Below are 27,504 nucleotides of genomic sequence, written 5' to 3' on the forward strand. Positions count from 1 at the left end.
ATGAGCTGCATGCCATTCCAGGGGGTTCCCCTGCAATAACCCCACCCATTGCTTCCCTCGTCCCCCACCCTTCCTGGGCTACTGTGGCAGTGATCCCCCTGTTTATGTGATGAAGTAATAAAGAATGCAGGAATTTGAAACAACACTGACTTTATTGCCTCTGCAAGCAGAGCTCAAAGGGGGCCAAAGCCGCAGAATTGCGGCCAAACTAACCCTAATTCGACATGGCAAATACCGATTTCAGCACTACTCCCCTCGTCGGTACAGATATCGGTATTAAGAGCCCTTTATATCGATATAAAGGGCTTCGTTGTGTGGACGGGTGCAGGGTTAATGCGATTTTATGCTGCTAAATTAGATATAAACTTGTAGTGTTGACCAGGCCAGAGAGAGCAGCAGGTTTTCCCTACTGTTTCCTGCTCTTGTTTTCTTGACTAGTTCTCCTCCACACCAAGTTGCTCTTTTACTTTGTGAGTCTGGCAAGCTCAGTTGGCAGAGCATCAGACTTTTAATTGGATGGTCCAGGGTTCAAGTCCCTGGTGAGGTGATAAACTACTCCCCAAGATCTTAAACTGTCTTTCTGGAGTCCTCTTTGACATAACTTTCTCTCGTCAGGATTTTCCCTTTCCTCAGAAGGGACTTTTTCTGTGTGTGTTTGAAGGGGCAACTTCCTGACAGCCCCTCTGTCCTTGCAGCCTGGAGGAATAAAGGCCTCTGGGCATATAGCATGTTCCTTCCCTGCACACACACACACACACATACAAACACATAGAATATCCCTAGGAATTAGAATCACCTGCTGCTTTCCCCTTTCCTGCTGGATCCCCAAATGACAATGCTCTTCAGCCTAAACTCATATACCCTCTTTTCCCAGTGCCCCTCAGTCCCAAACTTCAGTCCCTTCTATGCACACTGCTTCTCACTCCGAACCAGAGCCTACTCCTCTTCACCCTTCTCCTCTGTCCCTACTCGCAGCCCCCTCAATCCCAACCCACAGGCCCCTCCTCCTCACGCTGCTCCTCAATCCCAACCCACAGCCCCCTCCTATTCCCAGTGCCTCTCAATCCCAACCCACAGCTCCCTCCTTCCCTCCAGCAGCAAGTGCTTCAGACTCCCTCAGGAAGATTTTCTTGCAAGGTGTGGTGTATGAGTCTGCATGTGGATTTTACAGTATATTGGAAATATGCTGGGTTGCTTGCTGACATGATCACTTTTGCCTGGTGTTGGATTCCCAGTCTCCTTGTTATTGGGGTAGGAGAAATAAAGCGTTGTTATCCTTGTTGTGTAAATTGAGGGCAGCACAACTGTGCTCGGCAGACCCCGACTGAGGGACTCACGCTCAGTTCAATAGCACTTGCTAGGCAGGGGACAGGGGTTTGAAAGCCAAATTGGCTGGCGCATGGGTCCTAATACTAAAATTTAGGGGTTAGATCAGTGTTAGGACAGGGTGGCTGTGGAGGGATGAGTGAGTCCGCAGACAAGTTAGTGAGAATAGTGCCTTCTTATTTTCCCCCCTTTCCACCCAGGATGGCAGGTGAACTCTACAGAAGCACCTCTGGGCTTGCACTGACTAAGGACAACAGCTGTGACTGGGGTGCAGGGAGGGGATGGCTCATGTTAAAGGACTTGTGGTTGCTGGCTTATGAACCGTAGGGAGAAGGACACTGCCCAGCTTATTTGGGGGGGGGTCTTTTCCTCTTGGTTTATGTTTATGTGTTGGGGCTGCTGACATGACTTCTGCTAACCCTGGGCTTACATTGCAATGTAGACATACCCTGAGAGGGCATCTATAACGTAATAAAAGCAGTGTGGCCCGGTTGGCCTGGATCATCTGACTTGGACTCCTGGGGCTCAGGTTGTGAGGCTATAAAGTGCAGTGCAGACATTTAGGTGCAGACTGGAGCCCAGGTCAGGAGACCCTCACCCTTTGTGGGATCTTGGAGGCTGGGTTCAAGCCCAACTGTCTGCACTGTAATTTTATAACCCAGCAGCACAAGCCCCACAAGCCTGAATCAACTGACCCAGGGTTTGAGAATAGTGACTTGGGTGTGTTTATGACAGTGCAGACATAATACTACACTATGTCCACGCTGCAATGAAATACCCAGGGCTGCCCCATTCCAGCTCAGGCTCCCGAGGCTTTGGCCGTGGGGTGGTAAATTTGCAGTGTAGATGTCTCAGCTCAGGCTCAATACTGGGCTCTGGGCCCCCTCAAAGTTGGGAGGGAGTTTAGCAAGCAAAAAAGGTAAAACCGCAATGAAGTATTACCCTGGACTCAATGGCATTTCTCCATTCGTCTGCCTGCTTTGGGGCAGGGACAATAGCACATCCTGCTGCATTCATTATTTCATAGGGTGGTTTAGGATTTTCATTCTCAGACACTGGGCACAAAGCAGGACTCAACCTTCGGCATAAACTAAATGAGCTGGCCACAGATTCTGGCAGCCACAATGAGCATTTGGTGTGAGAGCTCAGACCTGCCCCTGTCCCAGAGGGAAGGGGTCATCCATGAGGGGACTGGACCGCTGACTTACCAGCTCCTAACTCCCAAACGTTCAGTAACTCTGTTATCAGTGCCTGTGTGTGTAATTTAAACCATAAGAAAACCCACACTGGGCTAGACCAAAGGTCCTTCTGACAACAGCCAAGAGCAAGTGCCCCAAAAGCCACTCAACAGGGCACCACTGGCAGTTATTATCCCTGCCTCAAAAGCAGACAGACCAATGGAGAACTGCCATGAGTCCAGGGTAATACTTCCCTGCGGTTTTACCATTTCCACTTGCTAAACTCCCTCCCAACCTTCTGGGCTCCTAGACCTGCCCTAATATTATGTCTACACTATGATTAAAACACCCAGGTCACCTGTCTCAAAGCCCAGGTCAGCTGACTCAGGGTTATGGGACTTGGACTGCAAGACTATAAAATTAGAGTGCAGACATATGGACTCAAAGCCAACCTCTGAGACCCCACAAGGGGTGAGGGTTTCTGAACCCAGGCTTCAGTGTGAACACAAATATCTGCACCACAGTTTTTAGCCTCTCAGTTCTAGCTACATGAGCCCAAGTCAGATGACCCAGGCCAGCCATGCTGCCATCTTTATCCCGGGAGAGATGGATTCTAAGGGTACGTTTCCATTGCAATGGAAGCCCAGGTGTGGCACGCTGTGCACAAAGCAGCACCCTGCAAACCCCATATTCACCACTCTCATATAGTGATGATACGTTTTGAACAAAGTCTGCCTGGTGAGGTATCATTTTAAAAATCTTGAACTGTTCATCTGTTGAACCTTAATGTCTTCTTGCATTCTATGTGCTCACATTGGTTTGGGAAGTTATGAAGTTTGCTCTGTGTGCATTACAGAAATATGTTATGAAGTTGGGAAATGCCCCCCACCAGCCTATCAGGTGCGACAAGGGAGGAGCCAGACTCACTGCTGGCCTATTAAAGGTGGCTACAGTCCCAAGGACTATCCCAGGAACCGTGTACAATGCAGACTTCGCCGAGATAACACAGCAACAATGGACATTGCTTGACTCACATCATAGCAAAGGAGCTTTCTAGAAAGTTGGAAGAAACTATGAAAGGGGGGAAGAGACATCATGACTTGGCATCTCTCCCCCACAAATCAACAGCTGGAAACACACCTGGATGACAAAACTGATTTATAAATCAGAAGAGAACAATAACAAAACATTCAAACCAAAGTCCCCAAATAGCAAGTACTGGTTTTTCAGCCGAAAATTTTCAGTTTGGGGAATTTTGTTTTCGCAGTCAGACCTTGCCAAGGGAAGCAGGGAGAAAATGTTTGAGTTGCCTCCTTCAGAACAGCTTAGCCTAGACACTCTAGCTTTGGGTCACTGTCATGGCTTTGCTGACAACTGGGGTATTTTAATAATTTGGGAAGGTCTCAGGGTGTTTGGGGGAGATTATGAGGCTGTTTCCTTTTGAGATAAAACTAAGACACACAGGACTAGAGATTTTTTTTTTAGAAATCTGAGACTTAGACATTTTATTTAAAGCGAGAGAGTTTCTGAGCAGGGTTTTGTTTGCAAGAAGCAACATTGTTTGATCTGTCATTGTACCAAAGGGGGAGATGGTTGTCTACAAAGGAAGAGTGAAGACTAAATGCATCCGATGAGGATGGGATTCGAACCCATGCGTGCAAAGCACAATGGATTAGCAGTCCATCACCTTAACCACTCGGTCACCTCATCTGAGGTGTCAGGAAATGGACAGGATGAGAAATCTAAGGCCAGCAGAGACAGGGACACTAAGGTGTTCTTAAATACTAAGTGGAAGCAGGGGCTGAATGAGCTCCCCCCTCACACGTACTGACCAGCTGTGGGAAAGGCTTCAGGAACAGACCATGTTTGCATAGACACACCTACTCTGCCTAGGTATGCAGCATCATGGGGCCGCTTCCCCAAAATGACCATTTTTAGCTGGTGGCGGGTTACAAATCACTTTAGCACTGAGTGGTATGAAATGTTATTATCCTTCCTGCATGAGTGAAGGGCAGCAGAACATACTTAGTCGGTCCTGACGGGTGAGGAATAGCATTTATTGGACTGCATAGAAGTGATTCAGAACGTCACCCTAAAGCAGTGGTCCCCAAACATTTCACACTGTGCCCTCTTATCCATGGCTGTGGGCCCTCAGAGCCACAGTTGAAAACTGGGGCTCGGAGTGGGGTGTTGCTTGCTGAAGAAAGGGTTGCAGACAGGGGCAAGTGGGTCGAGGCCGAGCTGGCAGTCAGGGGCCCAGGCTGAGGGTGGGGTTGGAAAAGAGCTGGGACAGAGTTGGGTAGACTGGTGCTCCCTCCATGGGGGCTGACTCAGCCCCTGAGGTGCCCCTATGAATCTTCCTCTTTGTTCCCCTAGGAGTCATGCCCCCACATTTTGGGGACCACTGAACCCTACACGTTAAGCAAGGGCTAGTGATGCCAAAGCCCAGGGAAAGGGAGAACAATTGCAGGGCCCCCAGCACTGGAACTAGGCCCCGTCACTTCTGTCTGTGGCTCTGCCCCCTGCCACACCTTCCACCCACAGCCCCATCCACTATGTCACTTCTGTTCCACCCCTTCCCCCACTAGCCCCACCCTGTCACTCCTTTACCCCTGCCCCGCTGTGGCCCCAAGACCAGAGAAGCTCTGTGCCCCTGCTGCAGCCCCCGGGCCGTAGCACGGAGTGAGAGCTCCTCCAGCCCTGGGGCTGACATGGGGGAGACTTTTCCAGGGGGACCTAATTTCTCCAGGGCCCCTAGTCATGGGCTCCACTGCCCCTTGGTGACACAAGGTTTGGGGAGGCTGAGCCCCCCCGAGTCTCCATTATGTGCTGCCCAGGCTACCGCTGCTCAGTGTGTGGCCAGTCTCTCTGTGTTCTCTGCTATATGTGCTGGGGAGCCTGGCTGGCCTTAGGGGTGGGGCCCCCCGGCAGCTGCCCAGGGCTCCAGGGGGTCAAAGGGCACTGTGTGCCAGTGCTAAGGTGCTCACTGCTCTCCCCTGCTCCAGTGCTCCTCCATGGCCCCATAGAGGGTTGGGGGGAGAGAGGAGCAACACTATGTGCTCCATGCATCCTGGTCACTTTCCCCACCTGGGCTGTGCTGTGAGGGGAGCATCAGAAGCTGCTGCTCTCTGCCCTCCCCTTATGCAGCCTGACTGAGGAAAGCGACCTGGATGCAGGGAGCTCGGATGATGTCGCTTCTTGCCCCCGCACCCCACCCCCGCAGGTCCTAGGGGTGCCCGGAGGAGCAGCCTTCCAGGGAGGAGCGGGCAGCAACGCGAGTTGCTCCATGCACACATGTCACTGTCCCCACGTGGGTGCAGGAGGGGGTGCAGGGGTTAGGGGTGTAGGGGATGCAGCAGGGGGCAGTGCCTGGTAGCACAGGAAGGGAGTGTGGGACTTAAGGGCAAAGTGGATACAGTGTAGGGGTTAGGGCACAGGAGGGGGCAGGAGATGAGGTGAAGGAGGTGCAAGGGTTGGGAGTGCAGGAGCTGCGGAGAAAGGGGGAGGGGGATCATCCAGGGGCGATGGGGAAGTGCTAAAGTACAAGTTTTGCCCAGGGCACCAGTTCCCCTAACGCTGATCCTTGAGAACATTTCTTGCTGGGAGGGGTGGGGGAGGGGAGAGAGATGAGGCGTTTTCTCTCTGTTTCTTTCCTCTCCATTTTCTGCCCCTTCCTTCAATTCCAGAAACCTCCCTTGTGTTTCAGACTGTGCAGTGACGCCCTCCCCACCCCAGGCCTCTGGAGCCTTTGGAGCAGAAAGATCCCAGGAGCTGAGGAGGAATCCAGGGGTGAGTAGCTGGCAGGAAGGAGTCCTAGCAGCTCTTCTGGGAGTGCAGGGGAGAAATGACTCCCCCTTCTCTGGATTCTCCCCGTGGGGCTCTGGGGAGCAGGGAGCGTTGTGTGATAAATTCCATCTAACATCTCCCTTTGATCCAAGCCGAGGGACATCTCAGCTCTGCACGTTCCCCTTGGCAGCACCAAACAAGGGATGTTTTCCACTACCTAGGAGACCCAGCCAGGGACTGATGTGCTGGAGATATGTTAGGAAAGGGACTGTCTGAATTCCCAAGGCAGGAAACGAACAATCTACAGTGACATCATTAACCACAAACATACTCTAACCATGATCCAGCCAGTAGAGAAATGGGCAGGAATTCTTGCTGTTCAGCCATGGCCACATGTACAGAGATGCACAGCAGTGAGTGTGCTGGGGAAGCTGGTCTGAGCAAACAATTGGAAATGACTCTTCAGTGAGAACAGAACCAGAGTGTAGAAAGGCCCCTGTCTTAAGTGGTTGTGGCTGAGGGCTTAGGGAGCTGGGGTATGACACCATAGGGCTCTTTCTGTGGAGGTTTGATTTTTGCCAGCTAGGAAAGGCTGGTGTGTCTTGTCTTCATGGCTGTACTTTCAGTGATGCAGGTTTCTCTACCCCATTGTTCCACGGGCATCCTACTAGATTGCCAGCTGCCTTTCAACTGCAGAGACTGTTTGTGTGCGAGGAGAGACAGTGTGTGTGTTGAGGTAGGTAAGACCGAATCATTATTATCCCTACTTGAAAGAGGGAGAAGCTAAGGCTGAGAAAGGAGAATTGACTTGTCTTAGGTCTCACAGCCAGTCAGTGGCAGAGTAGGGAAAAGGACTCAAGAGCCCTGATTTTGAAACTAACCATCAGATCTTGAATTTCATACATGGAATGACCTGAGTAAAGTGCTCTCACATGAGCTCAAGTCCAACAACAGTGCACAGTAATTATTCAGCAAGTATCTGAGGAGAACTGCAATGTTAGAGAGAATCACGAACTGCTCAGAGACCATTAATGCAGAGAAGCAGCAAAATTCTTCAAACATATGACTGGTTACGACTTATTTACTTGGTCTTAAAAGAGAAGAACAAGGACCTGAGTCTCCTTCTTGTCAATAACCCCCTGCTCAGCCAATCAGGGTAGAGACTCAGGATGGGAGGCTGAGGGTTCTCACCAGAGAGCCCAAAGTATGGCCCAGGTCACCGGTGGGGATCACTGCCTGAGCATTATCTCAGCCGCACATTTTTGGGTGGACCTCCCAGAGTGGGAGCTACAGAGCACTCCCCCGCAACACACACACACACACACACACACACACACACACACACACACACTTTACTCTTGGTGTTGGGAGGGGAACAGGTGAAAGGACAAAAGCAAGAGACAAAGAGAAAGGAGGAAACAAAAGTGACAAGTGAAACAAAAAGGACAAACCCTAATGTCGCCAGTGATTCTAAGGGACAAAATCTCAGGTGTGGAATAAAATTCTGCCTCCTTAACCTCATGTTTTCCATGCCTAGCATTCAGCTGTCACCAGACTGATCAGACTGAACAGGTTTCAAACCTCGAGGTGGCTCTTACCTTCTAAACAGGAATGGCTGTTTTCTAGTAAAATCAGGCAAAGGGAAGGAGAAAACTTGAAAGAGATTCCTCCTGGCGCTCACGTACGTGAACCCGAATACTCTCTCAGTCCTCAAAGAGAGACCTGGAGAAGGAGACTTGCTGAAGCAAAGCCACAGGGGTCTCTGAGGTTTCCCTGGCCCCTCACCCCTCTCCTGCCTGGCTGATGTCAGCATCTCTCTGTGAGGTCATCACCTCCCCACCACTTTTGACCAATAGTCTGAGGTCCTACAAAAGGCTTTTGTGATGTCACTGCCACACCCCTCCCTTGCTGTGCTAATGTCCTGCCCCTGGCCTGGCACTTTGGAGGTTTGAGCTACTCCCTGTGGATCACCCCACTCAAGGAGCGTTCGTTCTAGGAAGCAAGCCAGTAGTTTTGGATCATCTGCAAATTTTGTCACCTCACTGTTCAGCAGATCATTTATTAATATGTTGACTAGTCCTGGTCCCTGTACAGACACCACAAGATACCTGTTTCCATCCTGAAAACTGACCATCTAGTCCTATCCTTTGTTTCCTATCTTTTAACCAGTTATTGATCCACGTGAGGACCTTCCGGAGGTGAAAGTAAGCCGGTATGTTACAGTATGAGGTACTGGCAAGAGGCAGTACGCTGTGCCAGCCCGGCCCGTCTTCCCCAGGCTGGTGATTTAAAGGGCCCAGGGCTCCCTGGTGCAGTTGGACCCCAGGCCCTTTAAATCACCTCCCAAGCCCCCCTGCCGGAGCTCCGGGGAGCAAATCACTGCCGTGGATGCTGCTCTCTCCCGCTCTGCGAACACAGAGCAGGGGCGGCAGAAGCTTCCTTACAGTGGGGGGGGCACTGTTATCCGAACTGTGGCACCCCCATGACACTCCTTCCCTAAGGACCTCCACTCACAGCTCCTCTCCCCTCGAGGCCACACCCACAGAACGCCTCTTCCCCAAGACTGCACCCTTCCCCGCCTCCATCATTTGTCCTAACCAATAAAGAGTGGTGGGGCCATGGCCCTCTAACCCCCCCGTTCCAGCACCCCTGACACAGAGCTAAGCAGGCAGCAGTGTGCACGTGTATGTGTGTGTGTGTGTGTGTGACAGAGAGTGCTGGGCTGTGCTGAGCTGAGCCAGTGAGAGAAGGGGGGCTGATGTCGGGGCTGTCCCCTGCCTCAGGACTGGTTGCTTCCAGCAGCTGTCTGAACTTAGAGACAGTGTGCCGACACACTCACTCTTCTGCAATGCACACACTGTCTCTCCTCCCCACACACACATGCTCTCTACCCCAGCACGCACATTGCAGTGGAAAAGCAGCTGGAAATCTAGTAGGATGCCCATGGAACAGAAAACTGTATCATGTGATGCTGTACCAGCCTGTGAGGCATTGCAAACCCTTCCCAAAGCACCCTGCAGCCAGTTGCACAATGGGATAGCTACCACAATGCACTGCTCTCTGTGGCCATCCAAGAGATGCTAGCATGGACGTGCTCTGGTGACACAGGGCATAGGGTGGACATGCAACAGCTGTTCAATTAAAACACTTTAACTAAAGCCATGTTACTCTTTCATCTAGACATAGCTTAAGAATGAGACAAGACTCAGCTCCATCAAAACAGAAGAACGACAGCTTTTTCTGTAATTGGCAGGATTTGAACCTGCACAGGGAGACCCCAATGGATTTCTAGCCTATCACCTTAACCACTCAGCCACAACTACTTGCTTGACATGTGGCTCTCACTGCTCTCTAGTTCTGTTCTCACTGAGTGATCAATTCCAGTTGTTTCCTCAGACCAGCTTCTACAACACACACACTGCTGTGCTGTTGTGTAAGTGTGTCCATGGCTCAACAGCAAGAATTCCTGCTCCTTTCCCTTCTGGCTGGAGCATGAGGAGAGTGTGTTCATGGTTAATGACGTTGCTGTAGCTTGTTGTCCATTTTCTGCCTTGCTAATTCAGACAGTCCCCTTCCCGCCATATCCCCAGGGCTTTGCCAGGGGGTTGGTGGCTCCTTTCTTTCCTCACCCTGGAGTAAACTCAGCTTTTTATTCCATCCTTGATGTTTCAAGGAATAACAACAGATGACCAAAGAAAGAGGTGGACAGGGTGGGTCTCAGGGGAGGGGCAGAGAGGTGTGGGCGGTGGGCAGGTCAGGCCAGGGGAGCAGGCAGAGAGATGTGGGTGGTGGGCAGGGCCGGCCTCAGGGGAGGGGTCAGAGAGGCACAAGCAGTGGGCAGGGCAGGTCTCAGGGGAGGGTCAGAGAGGTGCAAGTGGTGGGCAGGGCTAGTCTTAGGGGAGGGGGCAGAGAGGTACGAGAAGTAGGCAGGGCAGGTCTTAGGGGAGGGGCAGAGGTGTGTGGGTGGTGGGCAGGGTGAGTCTCGGGGAAGGGGGCAGAGAGGAGTGGGCAGGGTGAGTCTCGGGGGAGGGGGCAGAGAGGAGTGGGTAGGGTGAGTCTCAGTGGAGGGCTCAGAGAGGTGTGGGCAGAGTGAGTCTCGGGGGAGGGGGCAGAGAGGAGTGGGTAGGATGAGTCTCAGGGGAGGGGGCAGAGAGGTGTGGGCAGGGAGGTCTCAGGGGAGGGCTCAGAGAGGTGTGGGCAATGGGCAGGGTGAGTCTCAGGGGAGGGGGCAGAGAGGTGTGGGCAATGAGCAGGGTGAGTCTCAGGGGAGAGGGCACAGAGGTGTGGGCAGGACAGGTCTCGGAGGAGGGCTCAGAGAGGTGTGGGCAATGGGCAGGGTGAGTCTCAGGGGAGGATGCAGAGAGGTGTGGGCAGCAGGCAGACCTTGGGGTAGAGGGTGGAGAGGCGCGAGGAGGCCTTGTGGGAGGAGAGGAGTGAGCAAAAGGTGGACCAGCAGGCCTCAGCCAAAGAGGAAGAGCAGGTGTGGGAAGTGTCCAAATGGGAGTGAGGGCAGAGCACAGGTGGGGCCTCAGAGGGAGGAGAATGAGTGAAGGGGGTGGAGTGGGGGGACAGCACCATGGTCTGGGCAGGGCCGCCCACCGGATTCAGGGGGCCTGGGGCAAAATAATTTCAGGGCCCCTTCCATAAAAAAAAGTTGCAATACTATAGAATACTATATGCTCATGAGGGCCCCTGCAGGGCCTGGGGCAAATTGCCCCACCTGCCACCCCTCTGGGCGGCCCTGCCCTCAGCCTCTTCTTGTAAGTCCTCTGTCCCCTAATCATTTTTGTTGCCCTTCCCTTAGACTTTCTCCAATTTGTTTCTGTATTGGGAGGGGGGCGCGAAAACTGGACACAATGCTCCAGATGTGGCCTCACTAGTGCTGAATAATCACTTCCCTCGATCTGCTTGCAATGCTCCTACTAACTTAGCCCAATCTGACCAGTTCCCCATATTGAATGCAGACACAGCAATATTTGATAAATTGGTTCCTGTCCATTCAGGAGGTTATTTCCCACCTATTTATAAATAATGAAGATGCTCTAAGTGGAGGGGAGAGAGCTGTTCCGTCCGTGCAGTTAATCCATCTCCCCGAGAGGTGGTAGCTATGTCACTGGGGGAAGCTATGCTGGTGTATGTGCAAGCTGTGGTGTCTACATGTATATATAAAGTTTAATCAAACCCCATTTTTGAAATCCCTGTGGTCTGGGAATAGAAAAGGAGCTCTCTGAGGCGGAGCCTGTCCTTCAAAATCCTTAAGATCACTGACTTGCTTTTGTAAATGGCCTGGGGGTATAGCTCAGTGGTAGAGTGTTTGGCTGCAGATCAAGTGGTCCTTGGTTCAAATCCAAGTGCTCCCTTACAAACCTGTTCTTCCAATTAACAATAATTTTGTTTCCAGTATGTTCAGGAGCTCCACTAAATAGGGGTCCCTGAAATGAATAAACACACTCAATGCTTTCCTGTACAAGTGTGTAAAAACCTAGCAAACATGTCCCCCAGCTGAAATCACTTCCAATCCTCTAAGTGTCTAGGTTTGTTTTCATCAATTAAATGAAGACACATTTGCAGGTCCTTGGCCTCCATGGGCTGCAATGTGCAGAAGAACAAGAACCACATCCACTTGGGAGGAATGGACTAGTTTCTATTACATTTGGTAAATAAGTTGCCACGGGGACTGAAAACTCTACTGGAGATGGATAGGAGCCTGTTACAAAAATAAAATAACCAAGATTTACCAAACTCCCTGTAACACATTCAAACCTCTCTTAGTGCGCACAGTATCAATTGGGGCTCTAACAAATGTTAACCTTCCTGTAACACAGATCGTTGTTCTGTGTAACTTTCAGATGTATTCAAATGGCAGCTGTTTACAGGTCATGGGCTGCTAGTTCATGAGCAAGAGCAGAGCCTCTGTAAGTTTACCAACCATAGAGCTTGTTATGTCTGCATCTAAGTAAGTGCAGAGTTATTTCAATGGCTCCTACACTGACATCTGCTGCCCCTTCTGGCTGGTTAATTGCACTATTTGTAACTTGCTCCTAAAAGTGCACCCTTTCTGGGAGTGAGTCAAAACTGCCCAAGGAAACCCCATTGGGTTTCAAGGGCAGTTTGAGCAAAGAGGTGATGGGACAGCACAGGGGTCTCAGAGCTTCTCTTTCATCGCAGGGTCAGAGGGTGCTACTAGCATGATTGTGGGGTTCTCTTTCTGGCTGCAGGAGGAAAGAGGTGTGTAGTGGATTTGAAGTGGGGGCCTAGAAGTCAAAGAGAAAACATCTCCCTTTTCAGCTTCAATGCTCATTGAACAAGAACATGGCTTCTCATCTCTTAGGTTTCAGAGGAGCAGCTGTGTTAGTCTGTTTCCTCAAAAAGAACAGGAGTATGTGTGGCACCCTAGAAACTAACAAATTTCTTAGATTCTGTTGCTATCATGTGGCCATTTCATTTCACTTCTTCTTATTAAAAGGTTTGAGTACTTCACACAGAAACATTATTTCCTTGGGAAAGACGGAGAAGTGGAAGTTGCATTGATTTAATCCTCTGAAAATTAAATAAGGATTAAAATATTCCCCAGACAGCTCAGTCCCAACCGTTCTTCCTCACTGCTGCCAGGGAAACTCAGTTCTGTCCCACAGCCCCAAGAACTGCTGGGTGGAAGTCCTGGGTCTGATGTGCAGTAAGAAAAAAAAAAAGATAATGGATGTACCCTATCTCCTAGCACTGGAAGGAACCATTGAATCCAGCCCCTTCCTTCATTGGCCAAAGCAGACAGTCTCTGCATAAAAGAATAAATGGACACAAATCAGATGTCAAGAATTATAACATTCAAAAGCCAGTCAGAGAACAATTCAATCTCCCTGGTCACTCGATTACAAACCTAAAAGTCGCAATATTACAACAAAAAAACTTCAAAAACAGACTCCAACAAGAGACTGCTGAATTGGAATTCATTTGCAAACTGGACACCATTAAATTAGGCTTGAATAAAGACTGGGAGTGGATGGGTCATTACACAAAGTAAAACTATTTCCCTATGTTTATTTGCCCCCTACTGTTACTCACACCTTCCTGTCAACTGTTGGAAATAGGCCATCCCGATTATCACTACAAAAGGTTTTTTCTCCTGCTGATAACAGCTCACCTTAAGTGCTCACTCTTGTTATAGTGTGTATGGCAACATCCATTTTTTCATGTTCTCTGTATATATATCTATATCTATATCTCTTCCTACTGTATTTTACACTGCATGCATCCAATGAAGTGGGTTTTAGCCCAGGAAAGCTGATGCTCAAATAAATTTGTTCATTTTCTAAGGTGCCACAAGTACTCTTCCTTCTTTTTCCAGATAAATTAATGGACGTTAAGTCCATGAATGGCTATTAGCCAGGATGGGTAAGGAATGGGATCCCTAGCCTCTGTTTGTCAGAGGGTGGTGATGGATGGTAGGAGAGAGATCACTTGATCATTACCTGTTAGGGTCAGTTCTTCTGGGGCACCTGGCATTGGCCACTGTTGGCAGATAAGATGTGGGGTTGGATGGACCATTGGTCTGACCCAGTATGGCCATTCTTATGTTCTCATGAAGGGCGGGGCAGAGCTCTGTGACAGAGTTTCTGTAGTGTAGTGGTTAGCACGTTTACTTAACGTGTAAAAGGCCTCTGGTTTGAATCCAGGCAGAAACAATGAGGGCTTAATTTTCCCAGCTCCTACTGGCCTGTCCCTGCTGTTGTAGGAGCAGCAGTGATTTCTATGCTCAAAAGGTCTGTTATACTTCCCCTGCTCCCACTTTTGTCTCCTCTCCCTCTCTGAATGCCAGTGAAGTGGCTTTACTCTTCCCGCTCACTCCTGGACTACTGGAGGGATGAATGGGCTGGTTGAAGAGCAGAAAAGCTTCCAGGTAGACAAGGTGTCTGGGACTCTAATTAGGCAGCACTCACAACCCCAGAGCATGGACACTGCCCAAGGTGGAGTGTGACCAACCAGATGCAGCCAAGTCATCTCTAGTTGCAGACCATTAGGTGCAGGTCCTTAAAAGGAGAAGGAGCCATGTGCTCAGGAGAGCACTCACAGGCTTGTACCTCCAGTGAATGCCCTTTGCCTGGACCGCCTGGCCAGTGGATTTCTGCGTTGTATTTCACTGTGCCTCAGGAAGACTTACCTTCATCGCACTGTCCATAGCTGCACTGTGGGACACTTACCTTGCAGAATCCTGACATCTCCAGTGCTGTGCCTGTCCTGGGAGCGTGAGTATGTAAGTGTGAGTGTGACACTCCCGCCCCTTCTTTTTTTGAGCTTAGCTGAGAGTATAATAAATGTGCTGCTTTCTGCCAAACTCTAGTGGGTCATTAGTCCTCCCTACACATACTAGCTTGCCCAATTTTGGGTAAAACCTGCGCTAAAATCAACACCAGCAGGATAGAGGGTGGTGAAATGAGCTGAGAAAAAGCTTAGCTTCAGTATCTCCCATACGGTCCGTGCTGGAGCTCTTTTTTGATTCTGGGACTGCATGGTCACCTGTGCTGATCGGCGCTCCACGCTGGGCAAACAGGAAATGAAATTCAAAAGTTCATGGGGCTTTTCCTGTCTACCTGGTCAGTGCATCCAAGTTCAGATTGCTGTCCAGAGTGGTCACAATGGTAGACTGTGGGATAGTGCCCGGAGGCCAATACCGTCGAATTGCAGCCACACTAACTCTAATCCAACATGGCAATACCAATTTCAGGGCTACTCCCCTCATCGGGGAGGAGTACAGATATTGGTATTAAGAGCCCTTTATATCGATATAAAGGGCTTTGTTGTGTGGATGGGTGCAGGGTTAATGCGATTTAATGCTGCTAAATTCAATATAAACTCGTAGTGTTGACCAGGCCAGTGAGAGCAGCAGGTTTCCCCTATTGTTTCTTGCACTTGTTTTCTCACTAGCTTTTCCTCTGCACCAAGTTGCTCTGGTTCCTTGTGAGCCTGGCTAGCTCCGTTGGTAGAGCATCAGACTTTTAATCTGAGGGTCCAGGGTTCAAGTCCCTGGTCAGGAAATAAATTACTCACCAGGATCTTGACTGTCTTTCTGGAGTCCTCTTTGATGTTACTTTTTCTCTTCAGGATTTTCCCTTTCCTCAGAAGGGCCTTCTTCTGTCTGGGTTTGAAGGGGCAACTTCCTGACAGCCCCTTTGTCCTTGCAGCCTGGAAGAATAAAGGCCTCTGGGCATATAGCATGTTCCTTCCCTGCACACACACACATACAAACACAGAATATCCCTAAGGAACTAGAATCACCTGCTGCCTTCACCTTTCCTGCTGGATCCCCAAATGAGGATGCTCTTCAGCCTAAACCCATGTCCCCTCTTTTCCCAGTGCCCCTCAGTCCCAACCCTTAGTCCCTCCTATGCACACTGCTCCTCTCTCCCCACCAGAGCCTACTCCTCTTCACCCTTCTCCTCTGTCCCAACCCACAGCCCCCTCCTATTCCCAGTGCCCCTCAATCCCAACCCACAGCTCCCTCCTTCCCTCCAGCAGCAGGTGCTTCAGACCCCCGCCTCAGGAAGATTTTCTTGCAAGGTTTCATGTATGAATCTGCATGTGGATTTTACGGTATGTTGGAAATATGTTGGGTTGCTTGCCGAAATGATCACTTTTGCCTGGTGTTGGATTCCCAGTCTCCTTGTTTTTGGGGAAGGAGAAATAAAGCATTGTTATCCTTGTTGTGTGAATCGAGGGCAGCACAACTGTACTTGGCAGACCCCGACTGAGGGACTCACTCTCAATTCAGTAGCACTTGCTAGGCGGTGGACAGGGGTTTCAAAGCCAAGTGGGCTAGGGCTTGGGTCCTCATACTAAAATTTAGATGTTAGACCAACTTTAGGATAGGGTGCCTCTGGAGGGATGAGTGAGTCCCTAGACAGCACAGTGAGTATGGTGCCTTTTTATTTTCCCCCTTTTCCACCCAGGATGGCAGGTTAACTGTACAAAGGCACCTCTGGGCTTGCACTGACTAAGGACAACAGCTGTGAGTAGGGTGCAGAGAGGGGATGGTTCATGTTAAAGGACTTTTGGTTGCTGGACTTACGAACCATAGGGGGAAGGACACTGCCCAGCTTATTTGGGAGTGGGTCTTTTCCTCATGGTTTATGTTTATGTGTTGGGGCTGCTGACATGACCTCTGCTAGCCCTGGGCTTACGTTGCAATGTAGGCATACCGTGAGAGGGCATCTATACTGTGACAAAATCCCTGTGGCCTGTCTGGCCTGGATGATCTGATTTGGATTCCTGGGGCTCAAACTGGAGCCTAGACTCAGAGACCCTCACCCCTCGTGGGGTCTCGGAGGCTTGGCTCAAACCCAAGGGTTTGCACTGTAATTTTATAACCCTGCAGCACAAGCCCCACAAGCCTCAATCAGCTGACCCAGTGTTTGAGAATAGTGACTTGGGTGTGTTAATGGCAGTGTAGACATAATGCTAGGCTATGTCCACACTGCAATGAAACACCCAGGGCTGTCCCATGCAAGCTCAGGCTCCCAGGGCTTGGGCTGTGGGGTGGTAAATTTGCAGTGTAGATATCTTGGCTCAGGCTGAATACCGGGCTCTGGACTCCACAAGGTTGGGAGGGAGTTTAGCAAGCAAAAAAGGTAAAATGGCAGTGGAGTACTACCGTGGATTCAATGGCATTTCTCCATTGGTCTGTCTGCTTTGAGGCAGGGACAATAACACATCCTGCTGCATTTGTTATTTCAAAGGGTGGTTTAGGATTTTCATTCTCACACACGGTGCACAAAACAGGACTCAATCCTCTGTGGAAACTAAATGAGCTGCTCACAGATTTTGGCAGCCACAATGAGCCATTTGGTGTGAGAGCCCAGACCTGCCCCTGTCCCAGAGAGATGGGGTCATCTGCAAGGAGCTTGGAACACTGATCTATCAGCTCTTAACTCCCAAACTTTCAGTAACTCTATTGTCAGTGCCTGTGAGTGTAATTTAAACCATAAGAACAGCCATACTGGGGTGGACCAAAAGTCCATCTAGCTCTGTGTTTTGTCCTCTGACAGTAGCCAATACCAGGTGCCCCAAGAGTTATTCAACAAGGCATCACTGGGAGTTGAACCCAGGATCTCTTGTTTACCAAACAGGGGCTTTAACCAGCTAAGCCATGGTACCTTCCTGTGGCTAAAATACAGTGTCTGCTTACACTTGACTCCCTGCCATCCCCACTGGGGACTGATAAACTTTTAATGTGTTTGAATTCTGCAAAGCAGAAGAGCAGGTGAGGTTTTCCTTGCAGGTTGTGTGTGTGTGAATCTTTGGCCAGGTCTGCACTACAAAGTTATTTCAACATCATTATATTGCTCAGATGTGCGAAAAACACACAACACTCCCTCGGTTGGCAGCTTGTGGCTGGTGTACACGCTGCAATGCCGCGTCTGGCGACAAAACTGCCCTGTTTTGGTGACAAAATAAAATCACTTCGACAAGAGGCCTGGAGCTTTTTGCAGCAAACTTAAAGTGACAAATTGTCAGTGTAAATGCTGCTGGTTATCATATTGCCATAACTGGCCTCCACCAGTATCCCATAATGCCCGCCATGAACTCACCTGCCCTGCATTCCTGCTGCAAAGGCTGGGCCCCTCCCTTTTCATAGCTCCAGAAAGTTCTAACAGCTGAGCTGCTATCTACACTGGGATTACCTTGATAGAACTGCATTGCCAGCCTAAGTAATGTAATTAGACCAATCTAATTTTGTAGTGTAGACCTGTCCAAAGAATCACACACACACCTTGGGAGCAAAACTTCACCTTCTCCTCTGCTTTACAGAAGCCAAACACTAGCAACACTTGTCAGGGCCCAGTGGGGCTTGTCAGAGAGTCAGGTGTGGGCAAACACAATGCTTTAAACAACAGCAGGCAGCGTGGCTTAGTTGGTTAAAATACCTGTCTTGTAAACAGGAGATCCTGGGTTCAACTCGCAGTGGTGTCTTGGGGAGTGGCTTTTAGGGCACCTGGTATTGGCTACTGTCAGAAGACAAGATTCAGAACTAGATGGACCTATGGTTTAAATTACACTCACAGGCACTGTTAATAGAGTTGCTGAAAGTTTGGGTGTTAAGAGCTGATAGGTCAGTGGTCCACTCCCCTCAATGCAGTTTTACTATTTCCACTTGCTAAACTCCCTCTAAACCTCTATAAAATTACAGTGCAGACATATGGGCTTGAGCCCAACCTCTGAGGCCCCACGAGGGGTGAGGGTTTCTGAACCCAGGCTTCAGTGTGAACACAAATATCTGCACCACAGTTTTTAGCCTCTGAGCTTTATGTCCATGAGCCCAAGTCAGATGACCCAGGCCAGCCATGCTGCCATCTTTATCCCAGGAGAGATGGACTCTGAGGGCACGTCTCCATTGCAGTGGAAGCCCAGGTGTGGTACGCTGTGCTCAAAGCAGCACCTGGAAGCCCCATATTCACCACTCTCATATAATGATGACATGGTTTGTACAAAGTCTGCCTGGTGAGGTATCATTTCAAAAGTCTTGATCTGTTGAACATTAATATCTTGTTGGATTGTGTGTGCTCGCATTGGTTGGGAAGTTATGAAGTTTTGCTTTGCGTGCGTTACTCAGATATGTTATGAGGTTGAGAAATGCCCACCACCAGCCTTTCAGGTGCGACAAAGGAGGAGCCAGACTCGCTGCTGGCCCATTGAAGGTATCCACATTCCCAAGGACTATCCCAGGAACCTTGTACAATGTAGGTTTCTCTGAGATAGCACATAGACAATGGACACTGCTTGACTCACATTGTAGCAAAGGAGCTTCCTATCCAGTTGGAAGAAACTATGAAAGAGGGGAAGAGACATAGACTCATAGACTCTAGGACTGGAAGGGACCTCGAGAGGTCATCAAGTCCAGTCCCCTGCCCTTACGGCAGGACCAAATACTGTCTAGACCATCCCTAATAGACATTTATCTAACCTACTTCTAAATATCTCCAGAGATGGAGATTCCACAACTTCCCTAGGCAATCTATTCCAGTGTTTAACTACCCTGACAGTTAGGAACTTTTTCCTAATGTCCAACCAAAATCTCCCTTGCTGCAGTTTAAGCCCATTGCTTCTTGTTCTATCATTGGAGGCTAAGGTGAACAAGTTTTCTCCCTCCTCCTGATGACACCCTTTTAGATACCTGAAAACTGCTATCACGTCCCCTCTCAGTCTTCTCTTTTCCAAACTAAACAAACCCAATTCCTTCAGCCTTCCTTCATAGGTCATGTTCTCAAGACCTTTAATCATTCTTGTTGCTCTTCTCTGGACTGTCTCCAATTTCTCCACATGTTTCTTGAAATGCGGTGCCCAGAACTGGACACAATACTCCAGTTGAGGCCTAACCAGCGCAGAGTAAAGCGGAAGAATGACTTCTCGTGTCTTGTTTACAACACACCCGTTAATGCATCCCAGAATCACGTTTGCTTTTTTTGCAACAGTATCACACTGTTGACTCATATTAAGCTTGTGGTCCACTATGATCCCTAGATCTCTTTCTGCTATACTCCTTCCTAGAAAGTCTCTTCCCATTCTGTATGTGTGAAACTGACTGTTCCTTCCTAAGTGGAGGACTTTGCATTTATCTTTATTGAAGTTCATCCTGTTTACCTCAAACCATTTCTCCAATTTGTCCAGATCATTTTGAATTTTGACTCTGTCCTCCAAAGCAGTTGCAATCCCTCCCAGTTTGGTATCGTCTGCAAACTTAATAAGCGTACTTTCTATGCCAACATCTAAATCGTTGATGAAGATATTGAACAGAGCCGGTCCCAAAACAAACCCCTGCGGAACCCCACTTGTTATACCTTTCCAGCAGGATTGGGAGTCATTAATAACTACTCTCTGAGTACGGTTATCGAGCCAGTTATGCACCCACCTTTTAGTAGCCCCATCTAAACTATACTTTCCTAGTTTATCTATAAGAATATCATGCGAGACCATATCAAATGCCTTACTAAAGTCTAGGTATATCACATCCACCGCTTCTCCCTTATACACAAGACATCATGACTTGGCCTCTCTCCTGCACAACTCAGCAGCTGGAAACACACCTGGAGGAGAAAGACTGAACTGATTCAGAAATCAGAAGAGAATAATAACAATAATACTTTCAAATCAAAGTCTCCAAACAAACTAGTACTGGTTTTTCAGCAGAAAATTTTCAGTTTGGGGAATTTAGTTTTCTCAGTCAGACCTTGCCAAGAGAAGCAGGGAGAAAATGTTTGAGTTGCCTCCTTCAGAACAGCTTGGCTTAGACACTAGCTCTGGTTCACTGCTCTGGCCTTGCTCAGGTTGAGGGTATTTTAATAATTTGGGCAGGTCCCAGGGTGTTTTAGGGAGATGATGAGGATGTTACCTTTTGAGATAAAAACTAAGAAATACACTACTAGAGAATTTGTTTTTTTTAAAGAAAACTGGGATTTAGACATTTTATTTAAAGGAAGGGAGTTCTGAGTAGGTTTTGTTTGCAAGAAGCAACATTGTTTGATCTGTCATTGTACCAAAAGGGGAAGATGGTTTTCTACAACAGAAGGGTGAAGACTAAACACATCCGATAAGGATGGGATTTAAACTCATGCATGCAGAGAACAATGGATTAGTAGTCCATCACCTTAACCATTTGGCCACCTCATCTGAGCTGTCAAGAAAGAGACAGGAGGAGAAATCTAAGGCTAGGAGAGATAGGGACAGTAAGGAGTTTTTAAATACTAAGCGGAAGCGCGGGCTGAATTAGCTCCCCCCCTCACAAATAGTGCGGAGCTGGGGGAAAGACTTCAGGAACTGACCGTGTTTGCACAGATACACCTACTCTGCTTAGGTATTCAGCATCATGGGGCTGCTTTCCCAAAATGACCAGTTTTGGCTGGTGGTGGGTTACAAATCACTTTAGGATTGAATGGAATGAAATGTTATTATCCTTCCTGTATGAGTGAAGGGCAGCAGAACATACCTAGCCCGTTCTGATGGAGGGGTGGATGGATGAGGAATAGCTTTTATTGGACTTTGTAGAAGTGATTGAGGACATCACCCTAAACCAGTGGTCCCCAAACATTTCACACTGTGCCCTCTTATCCATGGCTGTGGACCCTTGGAAGCCGCATTCAAGAACCGAGGCTGGGAGTGGGGCTGTTGCTTGCTGGGGAGAGGGGTGCAGATGGGTAAGGGGGTCAAGGCCAAGCTGGAAGCCAGAGCTCCAGGATAAGGATGGGGTTGGGGAAGAGCTGGGACAGAGTGAGGCTGAATGGTGCTTCCTCCATGGGGGCTGGCTCAGGCCATGAGGTGCCCCCAAGAATGTTCCTCTGTGTCCCCCTAGGGGTCATGCCCCACATTTTGGGAACCACTGAACCCTACTACACTAAGCAGGGCTAGTGATGCCAAAGCCCAGGGAAAGGGAGAACAAGTGCAGGGCCCGCAGCACTGGAAGCATGTGAAGGGTCTGTAGAAAAGGGGCAATGGCTGGTGGCACAGGGAGTTAAGGACAAAGTGGGCACAGGAGGGGGCAAGATTAGGGGTGAAGGAGGTGCAAGGGTTGGGCGTGCAGGAGCTAGCAGTAAAGGGGGAGTGGGGATCATTCAGGGGCAATGGGGAAGTGCCAAAATACAAGTTTTGCCCAGGGCACCATTTTCCCTAATGCTGGTCCTGAGCAAAGAATTGGAAACTGATCCTTCAGTGAGACCAGAACCATAGTGTAGAAAAGCCCCTTTGTTAAGTGGTTGTGGCTGAGTGCCTAGGGAGCTGGGTTAAAAAACAACAGGCATCTCTCTGTGGAGGTTTGATTCTTGCCTGCTAGGCAAGGTTGGTGTGTGGTGTCTGCATGGCTGTATTTTCAGTGTCTGATTCCCCATGGTGCCACAGGGAGCCAAGTCTAGACATATTCAGAGGCTCTTTGCCAGGGTTTCTCAAACTTCCTTTCACTACTACCCTCTTCTGCTGAAAAACACCTTACTACATGGCCCTGGAAAGAGGGACCAAGCCCCTCCACACTGAGCAGAGGCAGAGGAGACAAAGCCTGAGCCCTGCCCCAGTTGGGGGAGGGCGAAAACCAGAGCTTGAGGGATTCAGCCCTGGGTGGTGGGACTCAGACTTTTGGCTTCAGCCTCAGGCACCAACAAGTCTAATGCCAGCCCTGGCAACCCCATTAAAACAGGGTCACATCTCACATTGGGGTCCTGACATAGTTTGAGAATCACTGCTCTATGCTGAGGGGAGGGAGTTTTCCTGTAGGTGTAGTTGATTCACTTCCCCAAGAGGTGGCAGCTATGTCAGTAGGAGAAGCTATATCGGTGGGTTTGCAAGCTGTGGTGTTTACCACATTTAAGAAGTTTAATAAAACCCCATTTTTAAAACCATCTGTGGTCTGGGAATGGTAAAGGACGTCGATGAAGCAGGGTTTGTCCTTGAAAGTCCTGGAGATCACGATTCCATGCACCTGTTGTCATGGGGGTATAGCTCAGTGGTAGAGTGTTTGTTTGCAGCTCATGTGATCCTCACTTCAAACCCCAGTGTTCTTCTATAACTTTCTTTCTTTTTTTTTAAAAAAGGAAAACATTTTCATTTCCATTCTCCATTATGTTCAGGAGCTCCACTATACGGGGGGGAGGGGGCTAGATATGAATGTAAACATTCAACATTTCACTGTCCAAATGCATAAAAACCTAGCGAAGCTGTCCATCAGCTGAAATCAGTTCCAATCCTCTTAGTGTCTAGTTTATGTTTTCATCAATTAAACAAAGGGATCATATGAATGTGCATTTGCAGATCCCTCTTCTCTAGGAGCTATGTTGTGCAGAAGAACAAGAACCACATCCAGTTGGGGTTCAGGATTCTGATGAGCAAAGAGCCAACAAATGTTCTGAGGGCTGGAGAAAAATGCCTTCTAGTGAGCTATTGAACGAGCTCAACCTGTTTAGCTTATCAAAAGAAGATTGAAAGGTGACTTCATTGAAGTGTTGAAGGGCCTTAATGGAGAGAAAAGATTGGGTATGAAAGGGCTCTTTAGTCTAGCAGAGAAAGTCATAACAAGACCCAATGGCTGGAAGGTGAAAAGAGACAAATTCATATTACAAATAAGACACAAATATGCAACAGCGAGGATGATTCACCACAGGAACAAGCTACCAAGGAAAGTGGTGGATTTGCCATCTCCTGATGTCTTCTAATGAAAACTAGATGCCTTTGTGGAATGTGTTTGCCCCCAAAGTAGCTATTGTGTCATACAGGAGGCCTGCGATATGCAGGGGGTCAGGTTAGATGCTCTAATGGTCTCTTCTGGCCATAAAGTTGACTAATTTCTGAAAAACTGAGTATAGCGCTGGGAGCAGCGTCTGATGTACTACTGTCTAGCCGGCTTGCTTCCTAGAACGAATGCTCCTTGAGTGAGGTGATCCACAGGGAGTAGCACAAACCTCCAAAGTGCCTGGGCAGGGGCAGGACATTATCACAGCAAGGGAGGGGTATGGCAGTGACATAACAAAGGCCTTTTGCAGGACCTCACACTATTGGTCAAAGATGGTGGGGAGGTGGTGACCTCACAGAAAGATGCAACATCAGCCAGGCAGGACAGGGGCGAAGGGCCGGGGAAACCTCAGAGACCCCTGCGGCTTTGCATCAGCAAGTCTCCTTCTCCAAGTCTCTCTTTGAGGACTGAGAGAGTATTCATGTTCACGGACATGAGCGCCAGGAGGAACCTCTTTTGAGTTTTCTCCTTCCGTTTTTGTGATTTTACTAGAAAACAGATGTCCCTGTTTAGAAGGTAAGAGCCTCCTCGAGGTTTAAAACCTGTTCAGTCTGATCTCTTTGTTGACAGTTGAAATCTAGGCATGGAAAATACAAGTTTAAGGACGCAGAATTTTATTCTGCACCTGGGATTTTGTCCTTTAGAATCACTGGGGACATTAGGGTTTGTCCTTTTTATTTCACCTTTTCCTCCATCCATCCCTCCCTCCTTTCTCTTTGTCTCTTTCTTCTTTTGTCCTTTCAGCTGTTCCCCTCCCAACACCAGGAGCGGTGTGTGTGTGTGTGTGTGTGTGTGTGTTGTGGGGGAGTGCTCGGCAGCACACACTGTGGGAGGTCCACCCAGAAATGTGGAGCTGAAATAGTGCTCGGGCAGTGATCCCCACCGGTGACTTGGGCCATCCTTTGGGCTCTCTGGTGAAAACCCTCGGCCTCCTGTTCTCAGTCTCTACCCTGATTGGCTGAGCAGGGGGTTATTGACAGGGAGGAGACTCAGGTCCTTGTTGCTCTCTTTGAAGGCCAAGGAAATAAGTCAGAACCAGTTATATATTTGATGAATTCTGCTGCTTCAGTGCATTAATAGTCTCTGAGCAGTTCATGATTCTCTCTAACATTGCAGTTCTCCTAAAATACTTGCTGAATAATTACTGTGCAGTGTTGGTCTGCAACTCATTTGAGAGCACTTTACTCATGTCAGTCAATGTTTGCAATTCAAGATCTGATGGTTACTTTGAAAATCAGGGCTCTTGGGGTCCTATTCCCAATTCTGCCACTGGCTGGCTGTGTGACCTAAGACAAGTCAATTCTCCTTTCTCAGCCTTAGCTTCTCCCTCTTTCAAGTAGAGATAGTAATGATCCGCTCCTACCTACCTCACGGTGGGTGGAGGATGGGGATCCATTGGAGAGTGTCACTAGGAGTAGTGCATAATATGAGGTGTCCTATCACGTTTACTCAGAGCAGATTATGACATAATAGAATAGCTGAAATAGTCTCTTTTATTTGTATTTTTTCATTTTGAAATTGTTAAGAGCAGCAACTACTTAGCTCAGAATGAAACATCTTAACTCATGTTTGTAATCTAAGTGTCTCCTCTTTGCGTGCAACGAGGCAATTTAACACACTCTGACAAACAGGAGATGCTTTTGTTTTGCAACAAAATATTTTTGCAAAGAACTTTCATCCCATTTATTTTGATTTCAAGAAAGAAAGTGGTTTAGTCTGAATGGAATTTTCTGATAGAAATGGTTTCAATTAAATTTCTCCACTATCTCAATTCCTGAGCTCTATCCCTGCCTCTGGGGACAGGGGGTTTGCTGGTTGTTAGAACAGGAGTCAGGACCTGAGGCTTCTCTTTCTGGCTCTGCCACCACCTTGCTATGTAGGCCCTTAGGTAGATCACTTCCCTTCTCTGGACCTCAGGATCCTCCCCATCTGTCCAATGGGAACAGGGACAGTTCTTGAACTCGGGCAGTCATTAGCCTGAGTGAGATAAGGGGCGTTAAAACCCTCTGTGAAGGAGAAAGGGGAGTTTCACGGTGTTTAGCACGAAGGAATTCTAAAGTTTGCTAAAATGTCTAGTCTGTGGAAACAAGAAATGGTCGGGGCCAAACTTTTTAACCACTGCCTTTTCTAAAGCCCATTCATGGATGTGTGTCCCTATCTCTCAGGTACCTGGGGTTCTTTGCCAGGAGGAGAAAAGAGGTTCCTGCCTCTGTTTTTGTGGCCTTAACAAACCAGGTGTTGTGCCCCAGTTCTCATCTGAGATCCCTGAAGAAGAACATCTTCCCACCCTTCAACAAGACAGGACCTATCTTTAAAAGGGAACAAAGAGAACTCTGAGACTTACTAGCTCGCCTCACTTCCATAGCTGGAGAGATACTGGAGTACATTCTTAAACAATCAGTTTGTCAGCAGCACCTACAGGATAATTTGGTTCTTAGGACTAGTGAGCATGGATTTGTCAAGAACAAATCATTCCAAACCAATCCTCTTTCCTTCTTTGGCAGGGTTCTGGGCCTAGTGTAGGTGGGTAAACAATAGATGGGATCTATCTTGGTATTACAAAGGCTTTTGACACAGTCCCGTAGGACATTCTCACAAGCAAACAAGGGAAATGTGGTCTAGATGCAATCAGTGTGATGTGGGTGTAGAGCTGGTTGAAAGCTCAGACTCCAAGAGCCCTTCTCCATGTCTGGCTGTCCAATGGAGAGGGTGTACCTAGTGGGTCCAGCAGGGATCAGTCTGGGTTCTGGTACTATTCAATATTTTCATTACTGATTTGGAAAATGGAGCGGAGAGCATGCTTCTAAAATTTGCAAATGACACCAAGCACTTTGGATCACAGGATTGGAATTCAAAATGCCCTTAACAAACTAGAGAATTGGTCTTCTTGAGCCAAACTCCATGGCTGGGCCCCTCTCTCTAGACTGGGATGAAGTGAAACCCCAGAGCCAAACACTCCTCCTCCTCCTGAGCAGTGCGCTCCGCCCTTGAATGATCAGATGCTGCTTAGCACTGTCAGAAGTTTTGTCTGGGAGATTCTCCCAGCACTTTTCAATAGCGGGAAAGTATGAAATCCCATCAATGGAACTCAGGAGTCTTGACTCCCAGTCCCCCAGTCCAGTGTCTCCAGCGAAGCACACTCCCTCTCATAGGCAGGGGGAATGGCCATGAGGGCCTGCTTGCAATTTCCTGCTGTGGGAGGGAGTGTGCAGCAGTGGTTAGCAAAGGGGCCTGGAAAGAAGGACTGCTGGGTCCTATCCATACTTCTGACACTTGGTGTGACCCTGAGTCAGTAGCTTCCCCTCCCCAGGCTTGTTTCTCATCAGTAGGGTTGGGGGCACAGTCCCGACAGCCCAGGGGGGTTGGGAGGCTCCAGGAAGGTGTGCAAAGTGCTGGGATTTCAGGATCCCAGAGGCACTGTCACCCCTGCACTAGGGTGATGTTCTGCACCCCCTGCTGCTGGCCAAGTTTCTCCTTTCCTTGGCAATAAGACAGACTCTTGTTTTCACAGCCAACCGATTGCCCAGTGTCATCACTCTGTCTGCTGGCTGGGCAGGGTAACTCCTCTGGTCACCACCCTGCTCTCCAGCCTGTCTTGGGCTTGGAAAGTGAGAAGGGCGAAGGATGACACTGAACATCCTCCATTGATCGCTCCATCACCAGAGTAAGTGAGTGGCATTAGGGTTCCTCAGTGGCATCCCCTGTCTGTCTGGGGAGAGGCAGAAAGAGGGGAGAGAATCTCTCCCAAAGGAGATTGGATTTGCGAACAGCCCCCAGGAGCCCCTCACTCTCAGACTGGGGAGGGGCTTCTCCAGAGCCATCTCCAAATGTTTGACAAGGTCCCAGCAATGGGGCTCCCAGCCCTTCCCTTGTGGGAGACTGTTCCCCAGGCTGAGAGTCTCTGAGCTGGGCCAGACCCGGTGAGCTGCTGAGCATGGAAATCAATGGGAAATG

The 27,504-nt window shown here is 48.9% G+C and overlaps 1 long non-coding RNA gene and 5 other non-coding genes across 7 annotated transcripts; 3 read left to right on the forward strand and 3 right to left on the reverse strand.

Annotated features, from left to right (window-relative positions):
* The first annotated feature begins 4,030 nt into the window (after window positions 1-4,030).
* On the forward strand, window positions 4,031-26,247 carry LOC127041348 (uncharacterized). 2 transcript variants are annotated; one of them, XR_007771632.1, is made up of 3 exons: window positions 4,031-4,397; window positions 6,191-6,293; window positions 25,716-26,247. It is a non-coding gene; the product is annotated as an uncharacterized LOC127041348 (long non-coding RNA). The 2 variants fall into 2 exon arrangements; XR_007771633.1 differs by having other exon boundaries at window positions 6,211-6,293.
* TRNAS-GCU (transfer RNA serine (anticodon GCU)) lies at window positions 4,133-4,214 on the reverse strand. Its single transcript has one exon. It is a non-coding gene; the product is annotated as a tRNA-Ser (tRNA).
* TRNAS-AGA (transfer RNA serine (anticodon AGA)) lies at window positions 9,532-9,613 on the reverse strand. The gene has a single exon. It is a non-coding gene; the product is annotated as a tRNA-Ser (tRNA).
* TRNAC-GCA (transfer RNA cysteine (anticodon GCA)) lies at window positions 11,579-11,650 on the forward strand. Its single transcript has one exon. It is a non-coding gene; the product is annotated as a tRNA-Cys (tRNA).
* On the forward strand, window positions 15,250-15,322 carry TRNAK-UUU (transfer RNA lysine (anticodon UUU)). Its single transcript has one exon. It is a non-coding gene; the product is annotated as a tRNA-Lys (tRNA).
* Window positions 20,867-20,948, reverse strand: TRNAS-ACU (transfer RNA serine (anticodon ACU)). The gene has a single exon. It is a non-coding gene; the product is annotated as a tRNA-Ser (tRNA).
* Window positions 26,248-27,504: the final 1,257 nt, after the last annotated feature.

This window comes from Gopherus flavomarginatus, assembly GCF_025201925.1.
Source record: "Gopherus flavomarginatus isolate rGopFla2 chromosome 13 unlocalized genomic scaffold, rGopFla2.mat.asm SUPER_13_unloc_2, whole genome shotgun sequence".
NCBI classification, from domain to species: Eukaryota; Metazoa; Chordata; order Testudines; family Testudinidae; genus Gopherus; species Gopherus flavomarginatus.